Source organism: Lissotriton vulgaris, chromosome 2_1 (assembly GCF_964263255.1).
Source record: "Lissotriton vulgaris chromosome 2_1, aLisVul1.2, whole genome shotgun sequence".
Classification (NCBI taxonomy): Eukaryota; Metazoa; Chordata; class Amphibia; order Caudata; family Salamandridae; genus Lissotriton; species Lissotriton vulgaris.
In genome coordinates, this window is record NC_141687.1 from 173,964,889 (window position 1) to 173,981,926 (window position 17,038).

Consider the following 17,038-nt stretch of genomic DNA (forward strand, 5'->3'; position numbering starts at 1 on the left):
CACATACAGAAGCCGGGGACTAGAGCTGAGGGTCAGCCTACCTCTGAGCACAGCAAGCCGGGAACTCGGTGCGCAATAGTAGTAACACTACATACCATCACGAGTGCTGCAACGCCCCCTGAGAACCGATGGGCCGCAGAATTAAGGTCTGGCAAAAGTTGCGGCCTAGACCTGGATTGTTGCCGGGGCAAAGAACTCTCCTCAGCCTCAACGAAAACCAGCGGCGTGGCTGTGGACGGCGCCAAAACGTGAACAGCAGAGACACCCGGCAGGAGAGGGGCACAAGGACAGAAGGGCCTCTACAATTATCGGCCCGCGCTACACCACGCCAAGCAGCCAGAGCTCCCCCAGTACACGTGTCTGCGGACGTCTATACCCCACACTGAGCCCCAAGCTCTAGACTAAACGTGGGGAGCATCACAGCTCCTGGGACTAGGGCCTACCGCACGAAGAAGCCGGGGACTAACGTTGGAGGCCAGCCCAGAGAACGAGGGGCATAATCCTGAGCACAACAGCGGTAAGAGCAGCGCTTATTGACCATAAGTCCAGGACACTGCATCGCACCACGAATGCGGGGAGATAATTGCAACAGCCTAGGAGAAATTGAAGAGGCTTAGAAGCACTAGGACAAATGATACACAGCACCAAGGTGGTCCGGCCGTCAATCCTGCTCTAATACACAGTAAACACCCAGCGCCAAAAACAGACGCATAATAGCGCAACCCACAGTCAAAGCCCAAACTAATAGTGCTTCAACCTGCCACACTGCCGAACGGACTCGAGGGCGGCTGTAGTTACGCAAGGAGCAAGCGGAGGAACACCCCCAGCTTCCACAGACTCAGAGCACGCAGGGCGACATAGGCTCCCTATAGATAACACCCCTGACGACTGCCAAGGCCCACTCACGCAATCCTGAGACGAGACACGACCTACTCATAACTATGGCCGGCAAGAGACCCAAAGTGACGCAGACCCCCAGACTGGACCAATATGCCTACTTGAAAGACTCCAACCGGGACAAGCCCAAAGGACGACCCCCGGACGTACCGGCCAGTAAGGAGGAAGTGACCCTCCAGGACGTCATGGCGGTCTTGAAGACAATGCAGACCTCCATGGGCACAATCTACACGGACATTAGCCTCATACGGGCAGACTTCTAAAAAATGACAGATCGACTGGTGGAGGTGAAAAAAACAAGGGCGATCACAGAGAAATAATGTACGTCTGGTAGGTTTTCCAGAAAACGCAGGGGGTCCAGCGTTGGATCTCTTTGTTGAAGATCTAATACAGAATCACCTGAAACCGCGTGGGCTCTCCAAGTTCTTCTCAGTTGAAAGAGCACATCGGGTGCCGGGAGGCAAACCACGCCTGGGAGCTCAATCACGGCCAATATTGGCGAAATTATTCAACTTCAGAGACCGCGACGCGGTGCTACAAGCTGCACGAGTGGCACCGCCATTAAAAGTGGACAATGCAGAAGCCGCCTTTTACGCTGATTACACAGCTGCGGTCACACAGCAAAGACGGGGTTACCTGGAGATCAAGATAGAACTACGCGTCAGGGAACTAAAATATTCAGTGTTATTCCCGGCGAAGCTACGGGTAGAATCTGATGGCAAGACACTGTCCTTTGAGACACCGGGAGAAGCACGAGATTGGCTGGAAGGATGGAGACCGGCAAGAGGTACAAGAACCAGAGACACCACACAGACGAGACGCTAATGGTGCCGTCAAGGGAAAAAGTGGAAGAAGGACGATACCCCGAGAAGACACTACGGCTAATGCACACACGTACCAAGGGACACAGATGACATCAATTTCCGAGAGGCCAAGTGACCTTCTGAGACTGCAACTGACTGGGTAGTCATCCTTGGTTACTACAAATTGTACCGATATGTTTTGGGTGCACAGACCACTCCAGAGGTATCTATCAGCGCGGGAGTGGCTCTGGGGCACCATATGAGAGTAATGATACCAACAAACAGTTACCATTTCCGCCAGGCCCTCCCTTGTCCATAATCTCATGGAACGTGAATGGTTTAGGACATAAGATCAAAAGAGGGTTGGTCCTACAATATTCAAAACACAGAGGGCCCCCGGTCCATTACTCCAGGAAACGCACTTGAAAGGCACAGCATGCAAGGCACTAGACAGGTGGGGCTTCAAGATGGTGGCCCATGCGGATTTCACGTCCAGTTCTAGGGGGGTGGGAATCCTGGTCCATAAAGGCTCCCCACTGGTGATTAAGAACACTTGGGCTGATGATCAGGGACGGTTTGCAGTTCTATCCGGGCAGTGGGAAGGAAGAATGTATCACATGATCTCCGTGTATGTCCCCCCGACTCTTCACCAACAGGCATTTCAAGAGCTCGGGAAACTCCTACTGGACCTCCCTGAGGGAGATCATAGGCGGAGACTTTAATACAGTTGTAGATGCGACCATTGACCGCCACCCGTCCAGAGATGCGAACCGATCAAATCGGGCCCTGCAAGAATTCATACACGCAATGGGGCGGACTGACATCTGGAGACTTAAACACCCAACAGAGCATCAATACACCTTTCACTTAGGGGCACACGGAAGTCTCTCTCGAATAGACTATATGCTGACACTGGGGATCACACCTGGAAAGGTGCGAGAGATAGAGCACTTACCGAGAGGTATATCAGATCACTCGCCAATACAGCTCATTTACACCGCTCATATCCCTGGAAGACGGAGGGTATACCCGCTTTACCCGGGGTTCCTGAAAAATGCCAAGATCGCCAGGGACCTTGTAAAATCCACTACACAGTACTTTTCAGAAAATTACCAATCAGTTCAGTCCCCAAGCACACTATGGGAGGCATATAAAAACGTTATTTGAGGTCAGGCCATCTCAGCCATCACACGACACAAACACACACAGAGGGAAACCATAGATACACTAGAAGAAGCCATGCAAAGAGTGGAGAGAGCACATGCCACAAATCCCACTGAAGCCACGGCCCAATCCTTGGCATTAGCGAGCCAAGAATTTAGAACCTATGCATGGGAAACCGCAAAGGCTAAACATAATGATACCCTCCACAGAATCTACGAACTAGGAGACAATACAGGGAAAATGTTGGCGTGGCTGGAAAAGCGGCAAAAAGCAAGTTGATGGATAGCGCAAATTTGCCTGAGAGATGGCATTCTCACAACAGACCCCGAGCAAATAGTGGAGGAGCTGGAAATGCATTTTGAGACAGTCTACACGCCACAAGCGGTAGCCACAGTGGAGGAGAACGCGCATTTTTTGAGTGACATTAGGATGCCTACGCTTCAACCGGAGGCTATGCATGACCTAGACGCGGACCTCTCGGTGGAGGAACTGGGGCGGGCACTGGCGGCACTTCACACGGGAAAGGCAATGGGGCCAAACGGACTACCAGAAGAACTGTATAAGAAAGTGACGGGATTGATCACACCCCATTTACTCAACATGTACAATGACTGCCTAGAGAAGGGACTACTGCCGCGGGACCAGAGACTAGCCACAATTGTAGCCCTGCACAAGCCGGGCAAACCAGCACAATTGGCTGCTTCGTACCGCCCAATATCACTAATGAACGCAGAAGCCAAAATACCGGCCAAAGCGTTGGCACTCCGATTACAACCACACCTCAAGGACCTGGTTCAACCGGACCAATCGGGCTTCATGCCTGGGCGCAACACCTCCCTTAATTTACGGCGGCTGCATGGTGTACTGGCCCGCACATCAATGATACAGAAAGATGCAGCCATCCTCTCCTTAGATGCCACGATGGCTTTTGATCTAGTGGAATGGCCGTTCCTCTTTGCGGTTCTTCAGATGTGCATGGATCAAGCTCTTATATATGGAACCCCTCGCACAAGTGGTAGCGAATGGGAGAATATCGAGGGAGTTCAAACTGGGGAGGGGTACCAGGCAGGGCTGCCCGCTGTCGCCGCTTCTCTTCGCCCTAGTGCTCGAACCGCTTGCTGCATGGATTAGGCAGGATGTGTCCATTCATGGAATGAGATGGGAGGAGGACTGGGAAGATCGCATATCACTTTATGCGGATGACATGCTCATATATTTAACATCCCCGGCGAGGTTGTTGGTGTTCCTACTAGACATTCTTACAGCATATGGGAAAGTATCTGGATATACAATTAATTGGACGAAATCGCTACTCTATGTGCTGCACGGCCCCACGCCCGACTCCCCCGAGGGTGCGAACTGCAGGTCACGACAAGAGGATTCAAATACTTAGGAATATATGTCACCCCGACAGAATCCATCTTCATGGAAGAAAACTTAATGAAGCCCCTGGAACGACTTCGAGCTGATATCAAACACTGGAGATCCCTCCCGCTGACACTACAGGGAATAGCCGCATTGTTCAAAATGCAGGAGCTACCTCGATTCCTTTACGCCCTGCAAAACACCCCATTTTTGGTCCCCCTCACGTACTTTAACACCATTGAAGTGGAAGTGACAACGCTATTATGGGACGGTAAGCCGCCCTGGATGGCGCAACACAAATTAGTGCGGAGTTGGTACAACAGGGGTATTGCCCTACCGAACATTACATTTTACTACTGGGCCTCGCAACTGATGATAATAAATCAATGGCTACACGTCCCACAGGAAGAACCAGCATTCAGATTGGACCGGAGCCTCCTACCTGCCGACCGACTGATGAGGGCACTATACACCAACAGAAAACAGGCCACAATCACAGGACCAACAGCACACACGGTTAGAATATGGCACACCGCACAAAGGGCCCTGGGGTGGGATGGAGTGCTGACACAGGCTACTCCCCTCTGGGAGACGCGACAGCTAGGCACCCTGGCAAACACAAAGGGATTCAGACAATGGGACCACATAGGCTTCTCTAAGATAGGCGATCTATGGGTGAAAGGAGAGATAATACCATTTGCAGACTTACAAGCGAAGAATGGGATGGCAGACTCTGAACTATACCGCTACATGCAGATAAGACACGCACTGCAAAGTGCAATCCCCCCAGAGACCCAATTGGTGGAATCCTCTCCTCTGGAGGACAGACTCCTTACAGATTATATGGACAAAAAGGCCTCCTCCCACACATATAAGAAATTGATTAATAATCAACAAGACCCCCTGATAGCATTAAAGGATAAATGGCAGGCTGAACTGGGAGACATAGAGGAATCGGACTGGATGGACGCTCTAGCATCTGCCCGGGAGGCAGCGATCCCATCCCGACTTAAACTTATACAATTTAAAATACTACACCGAGTATATTACCCGCGCACCACGCTATATAAGCTAGGGCACACACCAGATCAACTTTGCCTTAGAGGATGTGGTTGTACCGGGACATTTTACCATATACTATGAGAATGTCCCACTATACACCGTCACTGGGAAAGGGTGCTAGCTGTAATTTCAGAGGTCGGAGGGGCTGCAGTTACCTGCAATCCCAAATGTTGCCTCCAAAATATCTGGCAACCCACCGATTTAAACTTGGCATTACAGAACTGGGCCACGTTGGGGACGACTATCGCAAAATGAAACATAGCTAAAAACTGGGGTTCCGGGGTATCACCTACACGTACACAATGGGAGAGAGAAATGGACGTCGTCATGGTGGCTGAGAGGGCAGTCTACGCATACAGGGGTTGTCCAAAGAAATGGATCAGAATATGGGGTAAGTGGAATGAATTCCGGGGGAACATATGCGACCCTCCCCTACAGGTTCCCTCCCCTGAGGTTAGTCCATAGCTACAGACGGGAACGACAGGGTTAGGCGGAAGATAGAACTATACAACGTTGCACGCATACACTTGAAGAGGAATGGTATCACCTGTTAAAATATGTTGAAACTGAAGCTGTAACTAAATAGTTGTGCCGCGTAATTCTGCACTGTGATCTGCATATTTGATTTATAGAAGAGATGCTTGATTTAGTTAAAGTTACCGATCAAAATGACTGTATACAAACTGTATTGGAACAATAAAGGTTTTTTAAAATCAATCAATAAATAAATAAATAAATAAAAATTAACATAATTCTTGTTACTCCCTGCTTCAAACCCCTCTCTAATTATTTTGACTCATTTCCACTCCTGATCCATTGAAGCTCTCCTTGGGGGTCCCCTCTGACCCAATATATATTGATTTGCACTTGGGCCAGATTACAACCAGTGTCCAAAGGGATTTATCACAATTTCTCTAAATGTTGTGCAGGGATACAGACTGCCAGCCGTACATTCTGGATCACGTGGTTCACTTGGGAATTTTGACTGCGGTGGACATGGTGCTAAAGTGGCAAGCAAATAAACTCACGTTGTACCATAGGGGCATTTTGCTAATTAGTCCAATTGCCGCACTTAAGCCCTCTTGATATGAGTGGTATACCTCCGGGCGGGACTCCTTGTGGTATATTCTGGTAAACTGGTGCGTTTGGTCCCTTCGAGGGGAAAGGAGGCGTCCCTTTATATCATTCCTGAGAGTACATATGTCTCCATCATCCATAAGCAGACACACACACAAGAGGATTGGGACCCTTCCAAAAAGAACCTTCTTCAAGGAGTGTGGAACCCTGCCTTGAGCTGTCAGTGGTCTTGTGTTTTCTGCTCTCATCATCGCTATGCTTGCACTGTGCGTCAATAAACTAGTTATCCATATCCCAAAACAAAGCATGTTCTCTGGGCCATCTTTTTTAACATAGAAAGAATCAAACAAATAATTGTCTTCCATGTGTGAAGTCACACATGTGTGTAATCTGCATCCCTGAAGCATGTCTTTAAATCAAGGCTGGGTGTAGCTAATACACGCACCAATCGTGCGAGGGTGGCCATGCCACGCTTCCTATCTAAGACTGACTCTGCAGGGTATGGGACATCACCTTTCAGGACCGAGCATTTGAGGGAGGATACTTTAAAGCAAGGAGATGAGACTCGGCCTGTACAAACATCCTTGATACTTCATTTCCTACCCATGACCGCTGAGGCAAACCTGGCACTGCCAGGGCAGGCTGAGGCCAAGGAGAGATCTGCCTGAAACTCAAGGGCTGGCAATCGTGCATGCCCTTTGTACTCAGGGCGCTGAAATTCAGTGGCATCGTTAGCATGGATGGAACGAGTTACTCCTCACCTTTACCTAGTGTGACAATTTTAGATGCCAATAGGATAGTCACTAGTGTCTTTTGAGGATACATAATTAACTTGAGCCAAAGGTCCCTCGAGCACTGCCTTGTTATCAGACGACTGATGCAGGTTCGAGGATATTTTCGCCTCCTCCAGAAGCCACCGGTTAACACTCTCTCAGGGACTTGTACAAGTTACACTGAGACATGGGAATTTTGAAACCTCTCCCCTCCCAGGTGGGATGTAACACAAACCCTTAGAGTAAAAGCAGCGCCAGTTCAAACTTCAGTCTTTCTCTCTTGCTTGGCCAAGAAGCACTGTGCTGTCTCTCTCAATGCCAACACCCCACCCAGCCTGGCACAACAACACACAGAGCTCACTGTGAGGTGCTGGGCTCGGGTTTGCAGACTGAAACTGGAATAGCTTTAGTTCAAAGGTCAATAGTCTCACCTAGGCCATACACGTAATAACAATTCCACAGTCCTGTATAAGACGTGCAGTCATTAAGTGGTTTTACCTTACCAAATTGAGGAAAATGAAAATAGTTGGCTAAAAAACACGGCTGTGCCAAGTCCTTTAGAAAGTAAACACCGTGGAGCACTGTGCGCTAGCAGTAATTTCATCTCTTAAGAAAGACAAAAGAAGGCATGAACAAACTTCACACACTTGCCTTATTGTGTAGCAATACAGAATAAGTGGCAATGCATGTTCAGTCCAGGGGGTGGCCTGGAAGGGAAGGGGAGTGGGCGAATGAATGAGCAGACGGTGTGCTGGGACATGCCAAAAAAGTAACAGTCCAATGGAGAGAACAGAGAAACATGGTACAAAGCTAGAGTGGCACCACACACAATCTTCTCCTGTCTCCTTACTCCGAGGTCTGATTTAGTGATCTAATCTTGCCAATATGTCCTCTTCCTCAGTCCTTTATGCATCGCCAGGCCCCTGCCTGGCGCCTACACCCTTACCTGTGCAGGGTGCTCTGACCAGGCCAAGCCCTTTCGAGCCTAGCTCCAGTGCTGGGAAAAGGCTCCCCGCCTCAGGTGTGGCTTATCTCCAGGAAATATGGCCACAGCCTATAGGGGCTCCAGTGAACCTGACACTCTGGACCCACGTGTTTGTGGGACGATTGGGAGGGGTCCTGGAGCGAGCTCTCTGAGCAGGACCCTGGCTGGCCATCTTAGGAAAGCAAGACTATGATGGGGTATGCAACGCTTACAACGCGCGCATTACCACGACCTACCATTACAACGCGGTCGCGAATGGTGGCTCGAAAGTGTTTCAGGAGGTCAAGACCCATAATGGCGTCGGGGGTGTTGGAGGATAGCAGGAAGGTCGTGTCCGTGATGTTGTTCTCTAAGTCAAAGGGAATCGGTGCAGATAAGGGATTAGTACAGGGCGTTCCATCAAAGCCTATCGATGTCACATGTGAGCCAGACAAGGGTGCCCTTGGAATCAGTCGTTTGGATAACGCACTACGTGTTGCCCCAGTATCCACCAAAAATGGGGACTTCGTACCCAGGACCTTAGCAGTGACGTAAGGACCTTGCTGGTCAACACAAAGCTCGACTGGATCCCTCCCTTGTCCCTGGCTGTCCTATGCAAAGTTGTGGGGGTTCTCGCAATTGGACTGCTGATACTGATTCTGTCGTGGGCGGTCAAATGTGTTAGGTCGGCTTGATCTGTCATAGCTAACGTCATTGGTGTGTCCCCGTCCCTGGTTCCTGTTCTTTTGTCCGTTTGTCTCGTCCCTAGCCTCTCGGTTCTTATTTGTCTCATGAAGGACCGGGCACTGCGACTTCCAGTGACCGTATCCCTTACAAAACGCACATTGGTTTTCATCTAAGTCCCTTCGGCCTGCATTGGGTACGGACGTTTGTTCTCTGGAGGGTGTAATTCTTAGGGGCTGTCGACTGGTAGTTTCCTTTGGAGGGTTACCTACCTATCGTCACCCCTTGCAGTTGAGCTATCATGACCCTCTCTTTCAACTCCTTCTTTTTACGTTCGGACGCCCTGTCGTTCTCATTTTTCTGATGCTCATAGTATTGGGCCATCTGGAGGATAGCCGCGGGTTTAGAGGCTGCCCAGCTGCTTTCACTCGCCTGCAGCTTTTGAGAAACCTCTTGCACCAGACCCTTCACAAAGTTCTGGACGAACAAGTGGTGTCCGGTTGCAGTGGTCATATCTTGGCCGTTGTAGTAGGAGAACACTGTTTCGAACTAGAAAAGTATTCAGAAGCGTCTTCTTGTGGTTTCTGTCTACAGGCCGTCACTATTGACCAGTCTATTTTCTTCTCTGGAATCAGGGTCTTGAGTTTCTGGACAATCTTGTCCGGGAGTTCAAGAATAGCAGTTACAGGTTTCTGTCCGGCTCCTCGTTGCTTGTCGATCTCATCGAGTTGTCTCCAGGTATGTCCGAACAGCTCAAGGTGGTCGACCTTGCGGATCTGCTTCCACACATCTGCTGGCAGACATAACCCGAAGAACAAATCGATGTCCGCTAGGGTCATGATAGTGGAACCTAAGGCTGTACCTAGTTCAGTGTAGAAGGCAGTGGGGTTTTTCCGTAAATCAGGTAGGGATTTTCGGAACGTCAGAATATCCTGCCGATCCCATGGTTGTTAGACCCAGTTGTACACTACCCTCCCTCTTGCATCCTGATGGTTAACATCATTGTGTGTTCCCTAACCTCGTGGGGGGACCCAGTAGGGGGCAGCCTCTCTTATTGGCATCATGGTGCTAGGTTGTTCTATTCGTGGTTCGGTTGCTACAGGTGTCGTAGTTTTAGCTTCCAACTCTGATTCTGTGAGGTGGCGGAAAACCTCAAGCGTACGCGCAAGGAGGTCCGTCACGTCACACCCGCCCTCATCCCCGATATCAACCTTTCTATACAGAGTCGTTAGGCTCTCGGGACCTTTGTCTCGATATCGGTCCTCATAAGCATTTAGGAAATGATAACACAATCGTACGACAAAGTGTTGTCTGTGGCTTCCCGCATACGAGTTGAACATATCCATGATGTGCTCCTCACTCTCCTTTCGTTCTATTAGTGTCCTGACTACCTTGTCAATCCCTGCTCGCTCATCTTTGCTCAACCTGTTCGTTCTCGTGGGATCTGTCTTTCGGGCCTCATGGTCATCTAACATTGCTGCTTGCTTTGTATCTGGTACAAGGGATTCGGCCGGCACGGAGGCCATGGGGGCCGAGGCCCTGGTGCTACTCTCGCCTGTGCTTGGGGGCAGCGAGTGTTGCGCTGAAGGTTGGGAAGGGGCATATGGAGGGGGCATGTAGATGATCGGAGGACCTAATAAGAGATCATCGTTGGCTCGCTGTTTCGAGGGTAATTCAGGGTAGAGCGCAGAGGGTGTTCTAACAGGACACTGACTCGATGTTTCGGTTTCTTGTTTCCACTTAGCTTCCTCTCTCTCCTTTATTTCTTCCTCTAGTTTCTTTGCGGCTAGGTGGGCTGCTTTACGTAGCTCCTTGTCTATCCTAGCTTCCTCTTTCTTTTTTCATTGTACAGCTTCTTTGCGCCACAGGCTAACGCTGTCTAGCATGGTCGGTGTCGTTCTACGAGTTTTTAGGACTTCATCTAATGCATCTAGTTTGCTTTCTTCAAAGGATCCTATCAGTGGCCACTGACTCTGGGGTTCCTTCTTCGTATACCTGTGCCATAATTTGCTATACGCTATGGCGACTAGCCCATGCTTCGTGAACATATCCTTGTTAGGGGTGCCTTCCAGTGGGACTGGATGATCCACCTCTAACAAGCGGTCCGGGCTGAACCAGCTACCACCCAGTGGGGAGAAGATAGGCATGACAGATTACAAAGGGGGACAAAGGTCCGCACTACCTATCCTTCACTACCTGCAAAGACTAGACAGAATATTGCTATTCTACGTTGTTTGCAAACAGTGAATGCTTCAAGAGAACTAGATCCAAATAAACAATCAGTGGGGAGAAGATAGGCATGACAGATTACAAAGGGGGACAAAAGTCCGCGTTACCTATCCTTCACCATCTGTAAAGGGAGAGAGAATATTTCTATCCCTCACCGTTTGCAGGCAGGGAATGCCTCAAAAAGGAGCTACTCTGACAATCAAAAAGGGAGCTACCCTGACAATCAATCAATCAAACAAACAGTGGGGAGAAAAGATAGGCACGACAGATTACAAAGGGGGACAAAGGTCCGCGTTACCCACCCTTCGCTGTCCACAAAGGAAGATAGAGTATTTGTATTCCTCCTCGTTTGTACGCAGCGAATGTCTCAAAGAACCATCATCGTTTCGCAATTTGTCGTTTTTACACGACCTTACCCGGACCGCATGGGCTGTTTCTCGTCTTCCGCGTCCAGCACCCGATCGCCCTCCAATCTCCGATATTGCCGCGGCACTCCTGATGGTTCCCAGTCAGGACCGTAGATCACTCGAGAGAGGTCGATTCGGAACCAGTGAAGTTCGGATGAATGGCTGTCAGACGAGGGTCTATCGGACAGGAGCTCTCCCGATCGCTGCAGTCGTTCACTCTGTCGTCAGGACCTCTCCCACTGGATCCACGTGTCGCTGATGGGCCCCACGCTTGGGACGCCAATTGTAAAGCAGGAAGGCAATCAATGAATGAAATAACCTTAAGTATTGCCCGGCGATGTCGCCTCTTATCCCACAAAGTATGAATCAATGAAGAGGCAGGCGCTGGAGACTGGAAGGCAGGAAACAAGGGTTTATTCTCTCCGGAGGAGAACACATCAGATCAGACCAACAGGGAATCTTTTCGAGGTGCTCTAACTGCATCTCTGAGGCTTGGCCTCTTATACACGCATTTATGGCAGGAAGACATTCTTTATTACAATAAAGGTACTTTGAAGTATGAAAGACATCCCCGGAATCTTCCTCTTCAGACCCGTTCCCACATACCCTTACAGTGAGAATCCCCTCCCCAATCACAATACAGGCTCGTCATCAGATGACAGGAACAGCAGGGCATTCCCTGATTCCCGGAATGCATGTGGTGTGATGGATTTCATGGAGTGGGGGCCTTGATCTACTGTAACTCCTTTGAAGAGGGGCGATTCCTTCCAGTGAGGGCCATAAACTGCATCCGTAGGGCTAGGTGATAGCCTGGGACCGGCCGGGATAATCGGACACGGAGGAAGAGGGGCGTCAGAGGGTGCGATAGTGAATAGGATGAAAGGGAGGTGTCGGGCAGGCACGGGGTATGATTCCCAGGGAAGAGCAGCGCAGATGGAGGGGGTTTATGGCCCATGCATGAGAGAGAGAGAGAGAGAGAGCGCGGGGGCGACCAGTACGTGGGGGAGATGCTTGCGAGGGTGGGGAGCCGTGCTGGGGATCGGCGGCGTGCAGAGAGAGTGGGTCTGACCAAGGCATCTAAAATGGCCGCCGTGTACGACAAAAGTTTGGCATTGGGAAAAAGGCAAGATGGCGCAGACAATGTTTATCAATACGAATTAATTTTCCACAGAAGGGGGGAGTACACTGGAATGTTTTGTTTATGTTTGATACTCGAGTAATTGGACAATACATCATGAATATTTGTGGTTGTAGGGTGGGCCAGGAGGGGGAGGCGGGACCCTGAGGAGGAGGATGGGCATGGGCAGACCCTACAGTCTTACATCGCATGGGGACATATGCACACACTGAATAAAAAATTCTTTCCTGGAACGTGAATGGCCTGGGTCTGAAGGTCAAACGTACCTTGAAGCTGCAGTATATCTGGCATTATGCAGCTGACCTAGTCCTCTTGCAGGAGACCCATTTAAAAGCCCATCATTGCAAGACCCTAAGCAGATGGGGTATACCCTGGTGGCGCATGCAGGTCGCACTTCTGAATCAAGGGGTACAGGTATCTTGTTAAGGTCCTCAACACCAGACATGCCTGGCTGGACTTGGCACAACCCTATGGGCAGATTCGTATTTTGATATTTGGGAGGTTTATGCATTCAACTTGGGATCTGTATATGCACCACCCAAACTGCAGGCAAGGCAGCGGGGCCCAATAGATTGCTCTTAGAATTATTCAAATACGCTGCAAGTATAGTTGTGCCTCACATGCTTAACATATTTCAGATGGCAAAGGCAGACAGTGTTCATCAGGTGGATCAGAGGATGGCCACAGTTGTCGTTCTTCCTAACAAGGACAAGACCCCCATGGCCTGCAGTTCTTACAGGCCCATATCACTGCTTAATGTGTAGGTAAAGGTGTTGGGCAAGGCTCTGGCCAACAGATTAGCATGGGTCATAACCTCAGTAATACACCCGGATCAGTCCGGGAACACCTGCCCCTTCTCTGGTCCCCTGCCACAAGTCCTCTGCCTCTCTTTATGCCCTGAACCCTGGACGCACTTCCCAGAGCTGCAGCTGGACCACGCCCGCCACCACTGTAAGTTCTTTCTCCTGCTCCACCTGCCACTTTTCCTACAACATCTCATACACTCATGCCACCCCAACACGCACCACACACAACGCTCACTTCACACAACTTTCCCAGGCCCCAATCCTGGCTGTCCTGGTTCCTCCTCCACTCCCGCTCCCTCACCAAACACGCCACAGAAATCTAGGACTTACTGCACAACCACACACCGGATTAGCTTTTCTGACAGAAACCTGCTTGACTCCCACGTATGCTCCAGACATTGCCACAGCTATCAACCCTGTTGCAAAGTCATTAGACAGGACAGGACTACTAACCTAGAAGAAGACTCACCATCTTTTTAAAGAGCACATCCACTGCTCCATGACTTTGGGTAGCACTAACAGCAGTATGGAACATCTGACCTTCAACTTCACATCACCCCCAGCTACACCCTGAGCATTAGCCTCAACTACTGATCCCCTGTAGACCCTGAGCTACCTTTAGTAGCATTATCACAGACTTTCTTCACCTTACCTAATACTCAACTCTAGTGCCTTTATCCTCCTTGGCAGTCCTGAAGGACCCCACTAACCCCATTTCAGTCAACCTTCTGGGGGACCTGATAAACCTGACACTCACCCCACAGGTGGAAGGCCCTACTCATGCTGCCAGACACCTACTGGAATCCATCTTCACCAGCTTCAGAGAAATCACAGTGGACAGGCCCACACCCATCACCTGGCCCACACCATGATCTTGTGGATTTCTATACCCATGCCTCACCACTGCTGAAATGCCAATGGTAAACCCTCACAATGAGATTGTAACAAAGTCTCTGAAGAATCCAGGATCTCTGAACTTCTACAGCACTGACCATAATGCACCCTGATCCTGAATGACTTGATCAATGCAATCACTTTCCAGAATGCCTGAAAACATGCTGCCATTATCCCTTTTAAAAGAGACCTTCAGACAACCCTAAAACACTAACCAACTGCCAGCTCATCTCCCTGTACCATTCCCCACAAAGGTAAGATCATGCACGAACATCTTGCCACCCACCTCAATGATAACAATCTCCCCAACACAACACAATTCAGGTGCAGACCCAGGATCCTTGATCAGTCCCACACTGTTCTACACCTACAGGGCCTCACTCTCCAGCATCAATCTCACCCAATGAATCAATGTTATAGCCTACACAGACAACACCCAGATCATCCTGTTCCTCTCCAACAAACATCAATCATCCAAACCAACTTCTCCGCCTTCATGTCTGAAGTCTCTAGATGGAAGAAATCAAACTGCCTCAAACTCTACACAGAAAGGATAGAATTATTTATCTTTAGTAAAGACACCTTGCTATGGGAATCCACCTTGTAGCCGCTGATCTCTGAGCTACACCCAACTTCGGAGCTATACCCAAAGTTTATTGTCACTGAGTCGCCTCTATGGGTGAGTGTATTGGTATGCAATAGCCAATGTGGAGCTAAAGATGTGGGAGGGATCACACCTTCCTGCAGCAGACCACACAATAAACCTAGAAAGTCTACCAAAGCTTTCCAGAGTTTCCTGATGCTGCATGCTCTAGTACAGCTGAGTTGTCCAAAGCTCAGTGACAGTGGCTTACACTTGAAAGGCTATGACACAATGCCTGTCCACAAATCGAAGGACTGCGAATTGACCACTTTACAACTGCATTTGAAATTGTGCTAGTCAACAGTGGATTCAGAGCCCGGGGCTATGAATAAACTACTTCTTCTCCAGGCGCATCAGAACTTCTTGATGCATCAAAGTCTTTGAAGTTCCATTGCTGGGATACATGGTGGTAAAAAGGATCACATAGAGTTTTCTCCTATTTCAATTGGCTAGGGATTTATTTGGGATCGCATTCATTGTCCAGATAGACCATAAGCCCTTGAGGTGCCTGATGGCTATGAAAGGTAGCAACCCCAAATTGCTTCTGTTGTCCGTTTTCCTGCATGATCTGCCCTTAATCGTAAATAAGGCGTACAGTTAGATAGAAATATTGATGGACTTTGTCCAAAGTGTACCCAATTAGATAACAGAGAATCTCCAAGACAGGAGTAGTCCCTGGAAAGATTTAACCAATCAGATCACAGAAAGTCTCCTAGACAGCAGTAGTCCCAGGGGTGTGTGATTCATGTCGGACAGGTTGTAGGATCAAATGTCCCTAGCGCAGTAACCATCTGTCACCTTGGTCCACCTTTTAACATTGTCAAAGACCTGATATGTGGAAGTGATCCTTTTGTTAAGTCCACTGATCGGTACCCCTCATGTTTTTGTTGTTGCTACCTAGCTACAAAACAGACAACACCGTGATTATCTACTTAGAGTTGAACTCCTTCTAACATGGATGCCTACCATCTCCATGGTCAGGCTCTTACTTCACTAATGGTAGGCAGCAAATGGTTATTTTTCATGCAGTACAGGCATTTCTTTCTACACCTAAGAAACTTACTGGATCTCCCTGGCAAAGAAATATAATGTGGCTTAAGTGAGCAATGTGTTGCCCAGGAGTGTAAAAGGTGAGTGAAAGAGTATCTGTCTTACTGAGATGTTGGCTACGACAGTATATAGTTCCATTGGATGAATGTACCCGTATGACCGAAGGACGGTGCACTGGGATAATTCTAGTCCATAATTGGAGTTTTCTCCCCTTCGCACATATATTCCCATATTGCACCCTTGCCTCTTTCCTAAGCATTGTAAACCTTATTGCTATTATGTCTGCTTTAGACCTTGAATTCACCTCCATGGAGCAGGACAACTTATTTGTGTTGCTCTGTAGACTAGTACAGAGAAGGGATGAACTTGAGAAACAATGCAGAGTAGGATGGGTGGTATTGGTGCCCAGTGCCTCTCCTCGTTACCAGACAGATTGAGAATCCAGTACTGTGTAGAGATGAGACTGCATAAAATCCTACTTTCCAAGCATGTGGACTCTAATCTAGCTTTCTGAAGCCCACTAGCTTGTTTATTTACACCAAAACCTCTTTGGCACTTGGCTAATTATGCATCCAAGCGCAGCTCCACCAGTCCAACTGGACCTCCACTAGGAAGCGGGAGCCTTCGCTGAGCTACAGAGCCAATGAGTGACACAAACAACAATATAACATAAGGACACATAAGAAATAGGCGGTATGAGCACATGCTGAGAGTTCTTACTTTCCTTCAGACCTGACTCATAGCTCGCTGGCTGTAAATAACCTGAGGAGCACACCCATTTTGTCAATGTTTCATTTGCCTGTACACATTATTATTGTAGATCTGCTTTGCAAAAGGAATTCCATTGGCCCTCACGTCTTGAGTGTAGCCTATAACTGTGGTGCTATCATAGTTTTACTATGCTGTTGAACTCGATGTGAATCAATGCTATGTTTCTTGAAAACTCAGTGTACTCACATCTGGTTCTTATGATGATTCTACGGACTACAGGCAACGCATTTTACAATGACTGCCCAACTGCCACTGAGTTCCCTAAGCCCTGGAAAAGTAAACTGACATTAAGTTTTTGAAAAAGTGTGTAA